This window comes from Typopeltis vanoorti, chromosome 5 (assembly GCF_054136105.1).
Source record: "Typopeltis vanoorti isolate ZY-2024b chromosome 5, IOZ_Tvanoo_1.0, whole genome shotgun sequence".
NCBI lineage: Eukaryota > Metazoa > Arthropoda > Arachnida > Uropygi > Thelyphonidae > Typopeltis > Typopeltis vanoorti.
The window spans coordinates 72,881,308-72,899,540 of record NC_143553.1 but is presented as its reverse complement, the minus strand read 5'-3'; the positions used below and the strand labels follow the sequence as shown (position 1 = coordinate 72,899,540).

The following is an 18,233-nucleotide window of genomic DNA, read 5'->3' as shown; positions in this document are numbered from 1 at the left end:
TGTTGGTTCTAAATGCAGTGGTATCTCGCTAATTTGAACTAATAAAAACCGTGCTCGTTCGGATTAGCGAAAAGTTCGAATTAGCGAATTTCCCCCAAGAGACGACAATAACTAGCGTTTAAGACAAAAAATAATGAGATGCTAATGGTACATCAATTTAATTCTGTAAATAAATGAAGTAACTGATAGAAAAAAAGCTATTGTACTGTAATGTAAAACAAAAAAAAATAATACAGTACACAAGTTTATTATTTTAGTAAAAAAATTAGTTTATATGTACCTGTATTGTTGAGGATTCTGATTTAATAAAATTGCATAGTTCAGTACATAACTTAATTTGCGTAAAAAATACCACTTTCTTGTACACAACACAAAAAAGTTTCACAAAATAACACAAAAAAGTTTTTTTTTTATTTCTTTGTAAAAAAGTCACTGATTTTCTTTTTTCTTGGAAGCTAAACTTTTTTTCGAATGCTTCTCGGAGCTGCATTAGCAACAAAATTTTGTGGATTTGGGTATCATTCTGCATTCTATACACATATTAAAACTGTCAGCTGCCTCTTCATGTTTTACTTTTTTTTTCCTTCGAGTTCTTTATCGTCATCATCATCATCATCTTCTAATTCATTCTGTAACGTCATCTTTATAATTTCAGCATCTGATTTGATTTCGAATTTACTTTCGGTTCTACCTGTAATCCATTCCGTAACATCTGGATTTATATGTTTAACCAAATTATGCACGTTTTTATTTCCTCTTTTTGTGTATATTTGTGATTCATGCCGCAATACAGTACGTACTGTACAGTATAAAAAGAGAAAAGTGAACACAAAATAAATCAAAATAGGCCTCCAGTATAACCGTACAATCGACAGTATGAAAAAAATACTGTACTGTAATAATAATAAAATAAATAATAATAGTTAAAATAATAATTATGAAATAAAAATAACAGTACACAAAATAATAATACGTAATAAATAAAACTTTTTTCCTTTCAAACTACAGTTCGGATTACTGGAGGGTTCGGATTAGCGAGATACCACTGTACTTTAAACTGGTTTTCTGAGGGGAAGTAATACATCTTATATGTAAGTAATAATTGGATTTCCTCCTGCAAAAACAGACAGCTGGCCAAGAACTGAGAGTGGTAAACATAAAATTAAAATTAAATTTATAAGAACACAAATAGCTTGGTAACAGCTGTTGGGCTTAATATATAAGAAGGATACAGAAAGATGATTGAGGGTTGGAGAGAAAGTAGAGCAACTGGGACTCTGATTGGTGAAGCATTTTGATGAAAGGATTGGCTTATTACTAGTCTTCGATACTTGGGATTACTTTTTGCATGGGAAGTACTATTGTCACTTGTCTTAGAACTCCGAAATTCTCTTAAGTATTTGAATGACATAATCAAGTACATGATTGCGAACAAAGTACTCGTAATGTTTGAGTCTGCACCCTGCACCTAACTATTCTACAAGTACTAAAATGATAACGCAAATTAAAAAATAATAAATAATTCTCAATATGATGCAAGAACATCATTGTGCTGAATTGTTACATATGCAGTAAAGTGCTGCACGAGTAAAGAATAAGATACTGCACATATAAAGAAAACATAGCCACAGGCCTTTTGGTTATGCTGTTGTATTTCTACATATAGATTCGCTTCTTGTACTATCTCCTATTAAAAAATACATCGATGAAATGGAAAAGTGCGCACAGCATTATTTCTCCTAATCTTCAACATGCTCACAGAACTAGAACTACGTTCGCTATGAAAATGGAGGTTGCAACCATGATTAGGAAGTGTATTAGTGAGATGGACTCAATTCTGAGAACTAGAGTTTAAAAAAAGCAAAATTAAGGAGTTTTTTTAAGTGGTAGAATAGTCAAAATAGTACTTGGACTTCATAAAAATGAAACTCTCATTCCAGGACTCTTCAGCAAAAACAAGAGAGTCCACACTCTCTATATATCCTTTTTTATTTCATTCTCATCCAAGAAAAATCGAATTCTTGTAGTATATTAGTACAGCAGTGTGAACAGATGGTATGTTGGAGAAACCTCCAGTAAGGAAGATGGTATTTGCTTCCTAGCTGGAAACATTTTTTTTTGTTTGTTTCTAACAATCAAAATGACTTGGAAAGGGATACACAAACATATATGCCGCAGTGGGATTTGAGCCTATGACCTGTTGATGAAATGGGAAAAAGTTTGGTAGAAGATAGAAAAGAATTCTGAAGACTTGCACTGGAATTTTCTAGAAATATAACATCATCTTCAGAAAGAAAGGAGTTAAACTGAAATCCGCAATATTGACATCGTGTTTAATGCAGCATTCCTTCATAATGCGATACGTAGAGATGATTAAAGTAGTGGAGAAAATTTGCACTCATATCTTACACCTGATTTTATACATCAAACTATGTTCTTGTACCTCCTTCAATTCTTACTGTTTCTCACAATATAAATAAAGACTACTATATGTATTGGTCTGTGTAATGTCTCTCTCTCTCTCTCTCTCTCTCTCTCTCTCTCTCTCTCTCTCTCTCTCTTACCCCATGCTTTGAAAATCTTTTCTCTTAAACCAGATCCGCACAGTATAAATACAAATGCTGGTTACATTTTCATGATTTTCATCTATCTGTGTTAAAATGAAAAGCATTCTATCACCCATTTGGCCCGAATAAATATAGCTTCTTCTTCCTGGAATCTCTCGTCGACAATTTTTCTTAACCACTTTCCAAGTATACTTACATAATCTGACGTAAATCACCCAGTAAGGAAATTCCTCTGTAATTCTCACATTCAGTTTTATTTCCCTTTTTATATATTGGTACTATGAGAGCTCTACTCCAATCATCAGGAATTCGTCCCTCTGTCCAGGCCTTCTGAATTATGAAGTGTAGCTACTGTAAAACTTTTATGGCTCCATATTTGAGCATTTCTGGTGTCGAATATCATCTACTCCAGCTGCTTTTCCACATTTTTAATGAATTTTTCTACCTCAAGTACTGATATACTCCTGATTGCATTCCTCTTGAACATTTTTTACTACAGTGCAGTCACTTCTTATCTCATTTAATGATCTTCCAAAGTAATTATTTCTCTATCTTAAGTTGTTTTTTTATCAACTCTGTTATCTCTGATTCCTTTTACATTCTTTTTTCAACTAAACAGAAGTCACAGGAAAACGTCCGTAAGAATATACACTATCTGATGAAAAATATCCGGACGCCTGCACATCCCAACTCGCACTCTAATACGAAAGGTATTAATATGGAGTTTTCCCGCATTTTGCTATAATAGTCTTCAATCTTCTGGGAATGCTGTGCACTAGATTTTGATACGTTGTTGACTTGTTCCATTCTTCCAAAAGAGCATTAGAGAGATCATTTACATTGGGCGATTCAGTCTGGCTCATAATCGGCGTTCCAATTCATTTCACATGTATTCGATGGGATTGAAATCAGTTTGATCTCATTCCCTTGTAAGTTTGCTGAAGTTGATGCATCGCTGTTTCAACAGGAACTTTTTCATGTTGATATAAACAATAATGACATTCTAGACAATAGTCCGCAGCGTTAAGATTCCCAGTCACTGAAACTAGGGATTCCATCTCGAACCATGAAACACAGTCCGAAGCCATAATACCACCTCCACCAAACTTCACAGTTGGCATAACACATTCGGGGAAGCAACGTTCTCCTCGCATCTGCCAAACCTTGACTCGTCTGATGGATTTCCAGATGGTGAAGTGTCATTCATCACTTTAGAGAAATATTTCCACTCCAGGGTCCAATGACGGAGAGTTTTACCCCACTTAGCCCGACTCATGGTGTCATATTCTTCAATTCCGACGAAAGGTTATGGTGTTGGAGTTACTTGCTTATAGAGTCATTTCGAAACTCGGTATCGAGTATTTCAACCACCGATTTTATGCGGCTTACCAGATCGCGATGCTTGCTGACATTTTTACTTCACAATAAAATCACTTACAGTTGAACTGCAGCGGAGCAGAATTTTCCCCAACTGAATTGTTGCAAAGGTGGCATTCTATGATAGCGCCACATCGAATGTCACTAAAGTCTTCAGTAAGCTCCATTTTACTGCTAATGTTTGACTATGAAGAACTGAACGACCACGTGCCTCCTTTTATATCTGTATGAGTTATGGTTGTGATTCATATATAGCCATATCCACTGCTAACAGGGGATGTCGGAGTATTTTTAATCAGTTGAGGATAAATATCAAGAAACACGCAAAATGTTCTGTTTATTATTTTTTACAGAGTGCTTAGCTTCCTTACACTTCTCTCCGTGTTCTTTTACAGTATCTGCTGTCTGACTTGATAGGAAATTATGATATACTTTATCCTTTTATTTTTCTTAGATTGTCTCTTTCACTTTCTCGTTTCACCATTAAGTTAAGATTTCTCCATCCTCACAAACATCTTTACCATATTCCTCCCTGGATGAATCCGTCAATGTTTTCTTTAGGCTCTGCGAATGAATCTCCAAGGGCTGGTTCTTGTTTTCTAACTCTTTCATCTTCTTCAATAATATTTGTGTATTCGTATCTATACTTGACCGCTGAAAGCTGATCACTTGTGTTTTTTTTTCAAAACTTTTTTTTACACCCTTTTCTTGTCAACATGATAGTCAGTTTCATCTTGCTCAAAACTAAGTGGCGATCACTTCATAAGCCAGCAAAGGTTGGTCAATTGGTAAAGCCTCTGCTACTAATGACTCACGAAAAGAGTTAAGCAAGTCTGAGCGCGTTTAGTAGTTGGAGGGGATCAGTCGTTTGATGCTGTTGACACACTCTCCCTCGACGAGTCTTTGGACTCCCTGGAGGTGTCACATAATAATAATATCTCAAATCGTCTAAATACTGTTGTATGTTGAACCAGTCAGCATTCCATTATTAATAATACACAGTCAATAATATCTTTATTTTTTTTGTGTTTTCTCCTCTTGTGAATTTGTGCACACTTTTGCGTTGAAACATGGTATTAGTGATGACTAGTCCGTGTCCCGAACATAAATCCAGCAGATACTTATCATTATTAGCTTTGCCATTCTTTCCGAATTTTCCCTAAACATATTTATATGTTGGAGATTCATATCCTACTCTGCTGTTCATAATTCCAATAAGGACCAGCTTTTACGTTTTATATCGGCTGCCTTTTCTAACGACGAGAAAAATTCCGAATCATTTTGAACTCGCTAGAAATGTTGACTATATGCATCGATATTACAACAAAAGTCTCTTTTGATTGAGAAGACCTGGTTTTGAAATTCCCTCTAAATTACGATGAACATTGTAAAAGAAAGGAATTAGCTCTTCCTATCAGAAGTGACAAGGTTTTTCATCAGGGAGAGAGAGAGAGAGAGAAAGAGAGAGAGGCAAAAAGAAAATTAACAGCGCTATCTAGCAGCAATGAGTTAATAAAAGCGATGTTTACTTGTAGTCATTGAGTCCAACGCATAAAAGAAGTGGAATGAGATTAATCCACATATAAAATATGCATTGTTGTTCTATGTTACATAAACTGAATAAAGATTCATTTCTGGTTTTGTGTCAAACCTAAAACCTAGATGACTGCAAACATAACCAGCGATGATATACATACATTTCCTCAGTATCTAAGAAACTACGTTTTCTTTTTCGCTTCCTGTGTTACTTTACACTTAAACAACTACTGACTCCACACGTCCGTCCGATCACTGAATACTGGGGCGATGACCTGATGAACTCCCTAAAAATCCTTGACTCAGCACAGAAAAGAGCGGTTAGGTTGATTGATGATCCATCTCGCGCCATTTCATTCCACTCGGTGTAATAAAAATATTAATTTCCTGCTGCTTGCATTTGTTATACATGTTTTAATGGTTACCGTTCATACGAAATTACATCGTCAGTTCTTAACTTTTCTCTAAATCTGTTGAAATATTTGTAGATTATACTTTCCTTCATAGTTATCTTCTAGATTTGCAAAACAGACTTCTTTCGTCCACTGTCTTATGTGACAGCCTCCTTTTTGCCTAAAGAATACCACTCGGGTCTGAAAATCGAATGTTAATTCAATAGGCTTCTTTTAACTGCTCAACTTTTTTGCACGTCCGCGATGCTAGTTACACGAGCTGCTAGTTAAGTGAAATTACCACAAAAGATCTGTTTTCAGTTGGAGTCAAAACTGGACCTTTAAATTGATGCAGTCTTTAAACTACCGGGTAGACTTTCTATTTAGTAAAAGGGCTATGTTATTTTCAAAGGGCTGTCAGTTTTTTTTCACACATCACTTTTATTCTGGTAAAGTTTGAACCTTTCTTTGTATTTACAAAGAGAGCTTATAAATAGGAAGGAGTTTTCTGAGTAATAATCTCACTAACTGAATGATTTGTCATCACCAGAAAAATAATAACAGCATTTGGAAGATCGCACATTACAGTGAGTTGCATGATGGCTAACCAAATCTTTATTTCAAAGTTGAGTGCATGTTTTTCAAACACCAATGCTAGAATCCAACACGCAAGACTACCAAGAATCCACTAATGAACATTGACGTCATTGATATCGATGTACCTTTTTTTGTGCCACCTTATCTAGCGTATGTTTCATATTTTGTGTCTGGGGGGGGGGGGGGTCTCGGATGATGGCCTGTTTAGCATCTGATTCCCGAAGGTCAAGAATGTCCTACTTATATCATTGCAGGGGGGGGAGACAATCATTTCCTCTTTCCCTCTCATCATGTCTTGCTTCTTTCAACCGCAATCACCTGTGCCGCCAGCAAACAATTGGTGCATTTCTGCGTTCCTTGCACGTGCCTCTTTTGCTACCCTTGTTAAAGTAGCCAGGACTATAATTGCATCTCGCAATTGACGATACCACAAGGGGTGTCATTTCCCCGGTATAGTTTGGCGACCTATAATGACTGGACTAAACGAAAGAGAATGTAATCTATCAGAGACTCTTCATTCATCCTACCATGATGTATCACTCAGCCACGCCCTCTAAAGTCAGCTCTTGGAACTAGAGCACAGCAGATATTTCCGGAGAATAGTTTCTAGAGCTGTAGGGGATGCTAAATACTCCATGAGAAAGGGAAAAGAAACTTTTTAAAGATTTTATTTATTTTTTATTAAAAAAAACAGTAAATTAATGAACTTGATCTTTTTATAGATTTGCGACAATCTTGAATTTCCATGCAGTTTGTGAAACACAAGTTGCTATAGCTACAGCAATTATACAAAAAATATTCCAGGTTATCCGATGATGCCTTACTAAATCGAAAGATGATTCTGCAGAATCATAGAATTAGCTTCACCTGAAATAACTTATCTCTCGAGATGAAAAATCTACACTTTTCTGACTGGAGATGAAATATATGTCTATAGACTTTGGAATGGGATCAATTGTTGAACAGAAATATTAAAGGAAACCCACAATATAAACATCTGTACATACACAAAAATGTCACCTTATAATTTTTCATCAATGTTACGAGATTTTTATATTTCCTCATGGATAGAAATGGTTAAAATATTCTTGAACATGAACTGAGATAGTATATCTAAAAAAAAGGAGAGTTAACTGGTTAGCGAATATCTGGATACGTCTCACTTATATTAGCTTTCTACCGAAGAGTTAAATGATGGATTTTTATTGGTAAAAGGCAACAAATTTAGAAGGAAGGACCACAAATTTCAACTTTATAGAAAATCCAGAAGTTGTTGAAAATATTGGTAAATTATTACGTTAAGTCCGACGTCAGTTAAAAGCCTTGTTTTAATGATAAATCTGAAAATATGCAGGAGTAATCCAATAGAATTGGATTAGTCCTACATCCACCAACGATATGTTTCTTTATGTGAAGTTGAGATGAATTCCTTTGCAGATAAGAATAAAAGTAGCTTAGTGAAGGGCAAACGATGCAAGAATCAACAGTCTTCTTTGTCAACTCCACGCTGTCTCGATTAGCTCATCTTCCGTATCACGGAAACCTAGGAAAAACACAGACGCAGTAATAGGATGTGCAACACGAAACTAGGTCACGCCGATGGACTTTCAGAGGTCTCAGAGCAGATCGATAACGTTGCCATTACAGGCGCGTGCATCGACCGGCGAATGCAGCGATGTAAAAGGAGACGCAGTACAAGGTGATCTGCACCAAAAAGTGTGCGATTCAAACGATGATAATATGTGCCTTTATAGAGCCTCGTGAGAGTTCTGGCACCTCTCTTATGGTGCTGTTGCTAACCGGTAATATTCTTTAAGAACGAAAGTCTTCCATTCAGTCATGAGTCATTCTTGAACACCACGGATGATTGGAAATAATAAACCGAATAAAAATATTAAAGAATATTTTATTCTCGAATATTTTTAATTGTCATGAAAACGGGTTAGATGGTTATAAGGAAGGTGCGTGATTTCATTTGTAAATATTTCAGCTTCTAATTATAATTGTTAAATATAAAGTCATACATTGGCAAGTTATTAAGAAAATAAAGAAATGAATTAAAATTATGTTATTGCCGCAATCATGAAAAAAAAAGTGGGGAAAACGAAACACAAAGCTAAATAGGAATAAATGCGACTCACAGCAACACCATTAGTACTGTTGTCGTGAAAGTTGTAAGAAATAATGGAAAAGGTCATTTTTTATCTATCGATGGTTTATACCGCTTAATGATCCCAAGGTAGTTTCTTATTGAGATTAATAGTGACTTGTCATTGATTAAGATTGCCAGCAGAAACAACTCATTTAGTGGGCTGAGATAAGGGTACAATTTGACATATTGATTTATTATAGGGAAGTTGTAATTAATAAAAAAACAAGAAAAACAATATTTAGGTAAGTTTTATTTTAGATGTGGGTATGGAATACAGATCTAATAAAGTGCCGGTTTCTAAGAAGATGCCATTTCATCGATCTCCATGGAGATTTAGAACTTTTATGGACTCAATGAGCTTGTTTTTCAAGTAGATAAGATGATAAATGAAGCAGAGTTTTAGAGCCATGTCTACTCATTTCAAATTAGCATTCTGTTTGCCGTGAAAAGTATAGAATTCAGTGTTGGAAGGATTGTTTTTCAGGCTATTGGTTCAGAGAAACAGTTGTTATGGTTCTGGACCCAATATCTATCAATGCTATAATACCTATCATGTTATGTTTCCAAAAGTGCACGCGCACAAACATATATCCACTATGAGGACCCCCAAGTTGCAACTCCGTGTTGCTAACCAACAGTCGGTTTCTCACAAACAGTGTGCGCGCGCACGCACGCACGCGAAACTTCTGGAGCTGAAGAATCTTTAATGTGTCTCTCTCGCTAATCCCACAAAAACTTCCTTTTTAGAAATGTTCTTTAATTCATTGAGCGCCCATTGATTCCTACTTGACTTCAGAAACCAGAAAGATTTTGAAGAATAATCAGTGGTGAAATCAGCTTCTTATTGTATTTACTAAAGCAACAACTAATGGAATTTCCACTGAGTCTTCATGTACCTTCACTTTGAGATTAATTTTGTAGGAGAAAATCTCTTTCTATAGTCCAACAAACCAGATCTTCGTATGCTGCTGTCCGACAAACTTGACAGTTTAATGGAAAACTGAAATCTCTACTTGGATAAGAAAGAAAGAAAAATAAAGAATTCAGTCTAAAGCGAAATACTACACTGTCTGTAACCAAATATTTCATTTAAAAGACACGGACCAGGAGACGAAACTCAAAACAAAATACAAACGACAATCATAAGCGTCTTAAGTCTTTGTTTTACAAAAAAGACTTTTTGTACCAAAGAGAAAAAGGAAACTAATAGGAAAGAGAATTTTCGAAGAAGAAATGCGAAACTACGCCTCTATTTTTATCAACGCTTCTGAGCTTTATCCATCAACAAAACCGTTGAAGGATAAAACATCCATAATTGTTCCTTTCTTGATTTATGATTTTATGACCGAATTTTATAACCATTTCTTCGTATCAATAGTTCATCTAAGGAACGTGGATGATCTTTTATTACTGTCCTACCTTACGCAACCATTTACGTATGATGGGAGTTTAATATTATTTGACATTTTTCATATAAAAATAGAACTATTATCTTCATTCCTAACACATCCTGTTGGAAAAAAAACCATTAAACCAAGTTAAAAACTATTTCACTTTGTGGTATGCCTAAGCACATTGTTCAACTTTTTTTTTTTTTGCATTATTTATAGCAAATGTTACACGAGAGACATAAAGATTTACAGTGCTCTGGTGACCGCAGCGGTAGTGTAGAAAAGAAAATTATTGATGTTCCTCATAAATGACTAAGGCATGTTGTTGCTGGGCAATACGGAGATGTGGAAAGTCAAAACCTATTGCAGAGGATGAAGGCAAACAGAGATGAAGAATGAGGCTATTTTATAAAGAAAAGTAATAAGTTGTACACAGTAAATATTATGACCTCAATGGTCTAAAGACCATAAGTTAAACGGAAAGGACTTGGGGTGGGTGGAAAATGCATATTTCGAAAAAACGCACGCGCGCGCGTGTAGGTGTGGGTAAAGTAAAAATTCAAAATGTTCTTTTTATGTTTCTATTAGAAATCTGTCTGGTTAATTGTGTAAGACCGCTTTCTAGGATGTACCCAAGCTAAGGGCCAGCCAAGGATTGTCTGACCATTTTTTATTATTTTATTTATTGTATTTTTTACATAGACCAGGAATCCTGTTCTAGAGACCAAACGTAGAATGTTTGTCATGCTACTTCGACAAAATTATCGATCAAACTTGATGTTTTGCAATTTGAAGATGTTTCCGACACTTCGACTTAAATACTGTAAATGGAACATTACACAAAGAACATTTTGTAAGAAGTGGTTTCTGTTGTTATAAATTCAGAATCTGTGTGTAGCCTATAGTATGCTGTACTTTCTGAAATCAAAAATATGAATGCATAAGGTAAAATATATTTTAAACATTTCATTTTTACTCGGTGTTGTGACAAAAACGTAAGCATTCTACCACTTAGAGCACGAGTCCATGTTTTCAAGGGTTAGGTCGGTAAGTTGGCACGAAAGGATGGGCACTCCAAAAATGTGGATTGCACCCATTCAAATATACGCAGTAAACGTTCCTGACCACTGCGTTTCTAATTTTATCTTAACTTAAGGTTAATCACCACAAGTGTTGAAGCTTCCTTCGATGTTGTTGTAGAATTTCATGAAATGGCTACATTGAATAGTTCTATTCTTGGATCTACTTCTCATCGTCTTAAATTATATTTGTCTCATCAAGTAGGATTCTGATTGAGCCTCTTCTTTTCAAGTGTGGAGATCTTCAAACAGTCAGAACAACCTGGAACGCAGTGATACCCGTAACTGTACCATATGCCAGCCTGGTTGGCCGAATGGGTAGCGTTTCCGCTACAAAATAAGTCGTGGGTTCGAATTCCGGTGTGGGTATGGATGTCTGGGAAGCGAATTTCATCTCTCAGTATGAAACCACCACCTCACTGACTGAAGGGAGGTTTATATGCATTTTTAATTCTTCTGGATTACAATCGTAGATCTGTTGATATATACGGTATGTTCATTGGGTCGTTTTGCTTTACCTGTTTGCGGGAGAACACACCCGAGTTAAGGAATCAATAACAACGATGTTCCCTTTGGTTGGTTGCAAAGACCTCAGTTCGAATACTCTTTCGGACACGAAAAGTCCTCACAAAGATTTTTCGTGTCCTAAACAGTACTTGCACAATCAAAGGGAGATATCGTTGTTAGCCACGAGATACAACGGGGCGGTAGGGTTCACAGTTTCATGTTGCAATGTGGCTTATTCCTTCATGCATACCTCCTAAGAATAAGGTTTGATGTTTTCTCTGTAAGTAATGAAAAACGCCTAGCATCTCTATGTTTGTAAATGTACATCACACATTCACTTTTGAGGCTTCTGTTTCTTGATGTAGATATTGATTGGATAAAACTAAAACCCTAAATTCTACAACTGCGCTTGTTGTTGCTTCGTCTACAAACAACTTTCTTTACGACACTGTCTTCTTCGATGTTTTCACAACTAATTTAGCGATTTTTTTAAAACTAATTTTTCTGTTAGTTTCAGCGATATGGTGAATGATTTTTTTTTAAAGTGTGAATAGGGTTAAGCTGGATTGATTAGAGTTGTTGCCAAATCGACTAACATTATGAGGTCAGAGTATGCCCATTAATTGCATTTATTCTGCCTAATTGGTGAGATGAAAAACTTAAACTTCAATGGGAAGGGGGAGGAAAATCCAGTTTTGTAGACAGTCGTGGATGAGATAACTAAAAGTAGGAAAAATCCACGAAGGTGAATTTCTTTTCGATTATAAAATTCTCGCTCTTCCTTCATAATCCAGGTTTTATCCAACCGAAACACAATCACATGTCGCACAGTCCTCTCAATTGAGATACAGCAAGGTTATCTTAGGAACGATGAAACTGAGTAATTGAATTCTCCTCATTTCTCTTTACACAAAAATCACCGATTCATATTTTGTGTACTGTAAAAATATACAGCGTTTTGTTAAACTGTCGCCATCTTGCCATCCACTGATTAGATTCAGATGAGCTAGAAAGTGAAAAAACTTTTTGAGTATCTCAATAACTATATTATAGCAACTATCAGATGCAAATCATTTCAAATTAGATTAAATGTCTGCATTTAAAATAGCGACACCCTTTTGTCAAGATAAATATTAAGAATAATAAAACATCTGACATTTATGTCCAATCCGATATGCATTAGCAACGATGATAATCTTAATATTCATGTTAGATGTGTCCCGAATGAATTGTATTTATAGTTACAATTCTTTGCTGAATAAAAGAAGAAAAAACAAGGCGTAATCGAATCGCAAAGTTGTGACTGATCATTCAAGTCGTCCAAGAGTGCGAGGTAACTGCGAGCATATCGCTGAACGCACCAACTAGCAGTTCCAAGAAATACCCCATAGTAGGGTATATGTAAGTTCTGTTCGCTACAAACTTGGTATTAACTAGGTCTACCTACTCACTGATGAGACCTCAATAAAGGTTGAAACCGGTCTGGGTAGTGATCTTCTCTCACTCATAAAGTAGAACAGTAATACAGCTCCTAGGAGCTGGGTTTCACATTATGGGGAAATATCAAGAATAGTGATCGGAGCTTGCTCCACCATGAGTTGCCTCAGTGTTGCACTCCCTAAAGGGTCAGTTGTAATACACTATCCAGTTATTTGCTTACGCTTGGATTCTCCGAACTTTATATATTTACTATATTCGGCATGAAACTCTTTGAGTTTCTTATTCGGCTATGAAACAATATGGGATGTAATATCCCTTAACTTAAATACCCTTATCTCGTTTAGGCACATTTTCCTATTTTCAGATTCCTTGAGATCAACGGATCTGTAAAAATATATGGATCATGATTCTGTAACTATGAATTGGATCTTACAGAATCGCAATAACTGGTAACTGCTTCCCTGTGGGTGGTAATAGCATTCTGCTATGCCAAACTACAGAAGCGTATTTGCTTTGCCCTTTCATTCGAAGTACTAATTGCACACAGAAATTCATAGAAAAACAGAGAGAGCGATTTACTGTCGTTCTCAACACTCTTTTCGTATTGGCGTATTTAACCAGTTTGCACTAACTTACATATGGCTGACTGCTTGTGCTGAACACTATGGATAAATCTTTATTAACTCCCCCCCCCCACACACACACCGCCAGAGTTTAGTAACAAATGATCACTGGCGTAATAATTACTTGTAGTTTGGTGTTTCCTTTCTGATAGTTGGTTGGAATTTTTTCCTATTAATTTACGAAGTAATTTACAGAAGTAAGCTACGTTCTATCGATCACAGGCACACAATCTGATGTGGCATCATTCTTGTAGCTATAAGTCTATAGAACGATTAGAGGCGCGAAATGTGTTCATGAGATCATTTGCTTAGGGTTTATAGCCAGTCGTTCTTGGAGACTTCAACGGAAGGAATAAGCCAAGGACGTCAGAAAGGTTAAATTGCCAGTCTTGTTTTATAACGATTATTACACTTCAACTACCATTATTACCGTGTCGAAAGGATTTAGCGTCTGTTTTTGGTTGATGGCCAAGAAGAGCTAATGGCGTCTTATTTTTATGTGACAAACCAGCGGTTTTATAAAATCGATTCAGAATGATTTCCTTTCCATTCTTTTTTTTTTTTTTTTTTTAAATAAATCACAAAAAATTAGGCAATATATTTTGACATCCGTACTTTCTTTTCTTAAGTCAGAACTCCAATTATTGCCATTCAATTTCGTTTCTATCTTCAGTTCTAAAACTTAAAGATGTTAAAATTTGTTTCGGGAAAGTTTGGAGGTTTGACAAATTTCGAATTTCTGATACGCAAAAACTCAAATTGACATCAGAAAACTTTGTCGGAGAGTGATAACGAACAGAAATATTTCTATCGCGATAGGAAAAGACCTTATGGAACTATCGAAAAAAAGACTACAAGAAATAGACGAATGTCAGATGAATGACCGAGGGTGATTAGTTCAAGGTTTCGACACAGCGTTGTTCGTAAGGGGCAAATAGTTCAAATTCAAGGTCATTCTTGTGTTTTTCCGTAAATGAAAAGTTATACTTTGCGGTCCTAAGTAAAGAACTGCGGTTTTAAGCATGTGACGTAAGCTGATTGACTTTTATAAAGGAAAGTCAAGTTGGAACGTAGAGAGTGTTATCTGATGAGATGATGGCATCTTCTTCACCACAGCCAATTAACTGTTTAGGTGACGAATGATCTCACTCCATGCACAATGAATGTATAACTTTGTAAGTTAGAGAGAGAGAGACGCTTCCTGGTTGTTATAAGGGGAAATCCCCCAGGCTACACTGGGAGACGCCAAAAATCCTGTTTCATCTTAGTATGATTAATTAAGCTTGATGATGGTTAATCGAAAATTTAAATTGGTATACAAACGCAATTAAATATTTGGTGCTTAAATCTTTATCTTGATTATATCAAAATTAACTATATTACATCCGAAGAAGGTTATTAAAACGCACTTCGCAACGTTATTAAATATTTTATCATAGTCCTAGCTTTGCGGGATATTTCTTACGAATCTATTTACCGTTGTTAAGAAGGAGATTGAATTGACACTAATAACAAACCATTAACTGAGTACGCATGCCGCGTGACAGATTTATAGAAGTGAAAGACAGCGATTTAGTCAAGAATAAGAAGCTTGTAAATAGAGGACACAACTTCTTCATACTCGGTAATTTTGTGTTACAGCCTTCTGACTAATTCTGACTCCGTGTTGGGAGGTCATCAACTCTTGATGTTCTGCTTAGCGTGGCAACCAACTTACTTTTATGAAGCGATTTGCATAATCCTTACACATTAAGAGCACGTGAAACATTAAATGTTAAAACCCAGGAGCAGCTTTAGTAATAACTAAGTATCCCATAAAATAATTTAGTGGCAAACCTAATGATCCGGTGTAGTTCTCGCCAAGAACTTTCTGCCGTTAAACAAGAAATTGAAGACCATTTTACGTTTCCATAACGCATTCCCATATATAACTTTGAAGTGCTTGGAATTAGAACTTATATTAAGATAGTGTTATTTACTTAAAACGCTTGCTTAATGTTATGCCATGTCAAGAAAGAATGAAATACGTAGATATTAAATCTGGTTGGGGATTTAATAGATGAAAGCACATAACCAATAAATGAGGGAAAAAGTAATGGGGTTTTGAGGTTTAAAAAAATGAAGGACATGCTTCCACGAACTCGTGGAGTTCGCTCTATTGGTGGCAACTATAATGTCAGTGGGTGTGACATTTGTGCGGATAAGAAAACGTTGGAGACCACATGATACAACGAAGCACCAACTCTTAGGTGATTAATTATAAACTTCTATTTAATTGCAATGTCAACATACGGCCATGGTTAAATCATGGGCGTAGGCGTTGATAATTCTTTTTTAAACTGTATTTATGCAGGTGGAATTTCTTCAATCATTACGAAGGCAAGGCAATTGGAGATTTAAAATTAATAAAAAAACAATGGAAGAAAATCACTGGATTGGCTAACGATGAAATAACAGGAAATGGCTAATCCCCAGCTGAAAAACGAAAGGTCAATTTAATCATTGGTCTTTTAGTCATCAAAATCTATTTGGTCTTGTTATGTAGTTCGTATGTGTAGCGCATGCTCAGCTCTCAAGTGGAGGAATCAAGGATATTTTCGATGACCGAGAAAGAAAGTTTATATTATTATTACATACATTTAAGAATTAAAATTAGAATTAAAAATAAGAATTAGAATTAAAATACATAAAGAATTAAAATCCAATAACTATTTTCAAATTTACAATAACTGATATATCGTCGTATCAGTTTCAAACCTAAATAAGATGAAATCAGTAAAAAAAAATCATGACTTATTCTCCGGAATAAGTCATAGTTCTGGATGAAAATGAATTTTATGATTCTTCTTATGATTTCTGAGAAGAAAATAACACGAACACTTTGTCGATGTAAACTTATTACAGTAATTACTGTAATTGTAAAAAACAATTATGAATAAAAGAAGGCGGCAAACACTAGAAATAACCTTTCCGAAGCGTTTGATGTTAAACATTGTTTTACAACAGTAAAGTAACACGCACGAACACCTTAAATTGAGCCTTTGCTCAGAATTGATGATGTTCGCAAGAGGGCGAAGAAGAAGAATTTCATTTTATGGGGGTCATTTTTAGTTTTTCCCGGTCGCACTTTGACACATGAAGATGTTCGCATTTCCTTGATAGGCACGTTGCCAAGTTATAAACTGCAAGGCTCGCTATTGCCTGAGTCAATTTATAATTACCCGCTGACTTTTATGAGTCTTTTCTCCTATAATTATGTTGGAATAAAACTAAAGAGAATTAATTTTCGGAACCACATTAGGGCCCCTCTATTACTGCGGGATGTACCAACACTGACTCAGCTGGGTTTGGGCTGCAGCGGATGTTGAACTTGAGGAGAGTTATAATTAATATGCACTTGGCAAGAGTTGGGAAAATATTTCGAATTCCTCGACAACGAATGATATCCGTAACCATTTCATTTTGTTCTACTAAAATGCCTTCAATTTTCGCTTCCCAGTGCAAATTTTAGAGACGAATCAGATTGATTTTTTCATCTCGTCTTGGTTGTATTTCATTTATTGTATTACCAACCAATTCAAAGTCATTCTCAATATTTTGTGAATATCTTATAACTTTATGTTCGTTTGGGGTGTTGGGAAGATTTTTGGTTTATTTTTAAGCCATTTTGAAGTTCCCTTTTTTCACTTGGCTGAGTAAAATGGTAAAATCCAGCGAATATTTAGGGATGACACAATTGATTTTTTTTTTCTCGCATCTATCTCGAAACATGTTTCTTGCATTTTTTTATGTCTTCCACCCACGGCAGGTTTATTTGCGAACCTGTAGTGCATTCGTAGGTAGGCTAAGAATTTATTTTTATTTATTTCATGTATATATTTTTGTATTTATTTATTTTTTTACACAGTTCGGAAACCGTGCTCTATAGACGAAACACAGAACTATTTCAAGCCACTTCAGGCCTCCAATAAGGTCTCACACCGAACGATGAAATTCATCGTTCGGTGTAAAGTTTTAACACGTTGATCGATTATTGCTCATTTGATGAGGGGGATGCCTCAGATTTATATACGAACAGAAATTAAAGAGAAAAAACATGATAAGACAAATTCGTGCTCGTAAAGAATTTAGCGTAACAATTAATATAAAAAATGAATATTTTGATCTTCTAGAAACCTAACGAGATCAAACTAAATCGGAATCATTTTCGTGTTCAGCACGGGAAAATATAGGAAATGCTGATCAAATGATAAGAAAAAGGAAGGGAGGGTTAAACTGAATTGACAACACTTGATAAGTCGTTATCAAGCGTTGTCAATTCAGTTTATTTTAAATTATATGCAAAACAATGTTCAATGTATTAATGGAGTAGTCTCTAATATTACAATAAAGCTCTTACAGAGACAATAATAGTTGTTATAATAAGAGACATTATAATCTGTATTCTTAACTGTTTATATAGTATTCTGTATTATACATAGAAATAACATTCGCTATTAATAATATAATATTTGTATCTACCATAGCTTTCATCATAATTAAATGTGAATTTTGTGTAAATATTGTAATCAA

The 18,233-nt window shown here is 35.3% G+C and overlaps 1 protein-coding gene across 2 annotated transcripts in view; it reads right to left on the bottom strand.

Annotated features, from left to right (window-relative positions):
• Window positions 1-18,233, bottom strand: part of LOC150106526 (uncharacterized) — a 75,411-nt gene that overhangs the window by 19,498 nt on the left and 37,680 nt on the right. The window lies entirely within an intron of this gene.